This window comes from Carlito syrichta, unplaced genomic scaffold, assembly GCF_000164805.1.
Source record: "Carlito syrichta isolate Samal-C Ts95f unplaced genomic scaffold, Tarsius_syrichta-2.0.1 Scaffold287941, whole genome shotgun sequence".
Lineage (NCBI taxonomy): Eukaryota > Metazoa > Chordata > Mammalia > Primates > Tarsiidae > Carlito > Carlito syrichta.
In genome coordinates, this window is record NW_007232037.1 from 94394 (window position 1) to 95810 (window position 1417).

Sequence of the window (1417 nt, forward strand, 5' to 3'; positions counted from 1 at the left end):
ATTTGAACACTTATAACCCATCATAGGGTTATCAATGTCCTTTTTTCAACATCAGTGTATCTCTGGGAATAGGGAGACCCAAGGATAGTGAGAGAGATGGGAACAGCTGGTTGGGTGAGTAGTTAGTTAGACATTGATTAAGTTTTCTTTTGTTTTTTTCCCTTAGAAACAAGTTTATTTTCCGCCAGCCTTATTTCCATGTTGCTTAAGAGCCTGTGTTGCTTAAGAGGTTAAGACCACTCAGTGGTTGTCCCTACCGATTCAGTGGCCTGAGCAGTGGGAGCTGCAGACCAGTCTTCTGTGGCAGGCTGAGCACTCCAGTCTTCAGTAGGAAACTGCTGAATTGGCGTGGAGGGCACCTGCACACCTTCAGACCAGTCTGCAACTTCAGGCTGCGTAGCAGTGAACTCAGGAGCTGGAGCAGTCCATTCACCCTGAAGTTCTTCTTTGGTCACAGCTTTTTCGCAGCAGCCTGCTCTTCCTTTTCAATCTCTTCAGGATCTCTGTAGAAGTAGAGATTGGGCATAACCTCCCACGGGTGTTCACGGGAGATGGTGCCACGCATGCACAGAACTTCCCGAGCCAGCATCCACCACATCAGACCCACTGAGTGAGCTCCCTTATTGTTGCATGGGATGGCAATGTCGACACAGCAGAGGAGAGTCTGTGTTACACAGAGCAATGGTGGGCAGGTTAGCATAAGATGCCTCTGTGAGAAGCTGGTGGTCAGCCCTGGGATCAGTAACCACCAGCAGACGGGGCTCCCGGAAGGCTCCCTGGATCTGGTTGGTGAAGGTTCCAGGAGTGAAGTGACCAGCGATAGGAGTGGCTCCAGTGGCAGCAGCAAACTTCAGCACAGCCCGCTGGCCAGTATTCCTGGAAGATATCAGCAGGGTTTCCAATGGCAACAATGGCACGAGCTGCAAGCAGAAGCTTCTCCCAGTTCCTCTTCAGATTTATAATGTAGATGCCATCACTCTTCCTTTTATAGATGTACTGTTCCATTTGGAAGTCAAGGTTGGTACCACCTAAGTGGGTGCCTGCTGCAAGAAATTTGAGGACATCCTCCTCCTTCATTTGCAGGACATCAAGGGCTCCGGACATTGTGAAAGTTTCCTTCTAAGTTATGACGGGAATTGAGAACAACGCCGTATGGACCCCTCTGTGGGTAGCGCGGAAAGTTGATTAAGTTTTCTGTTTAATATGGGCTCAATTCATGATGCTGTAAGACAATTACATACTAACATCAAGGATCACTGATTCCACATCACCAAAACTTATATAATAATAATGAAAAACATATAATAATAATAATAATAATGAAAAACTTATATAATAATAATGAATAATGAATCTATTCGAAAGAATATATTCAAATATGAGGCTCAGCTGGGCATGGTGGTTCAGCCTGTAATCC

At 46.1% G+C, this 1417-nt stretch overlaps 1 pseudogene; it reads right to left on the bottom strand.

Moving 5' to 3' along the window:
• Positions 1-200: 200 nt before the first annotated feature.
• Positions 201-1104, bottom strand: LOC103255224 (annotated as a pseudogene).
• Between the last annotated feature and the right edge of the window lie 313 nt (positions 1105-1417).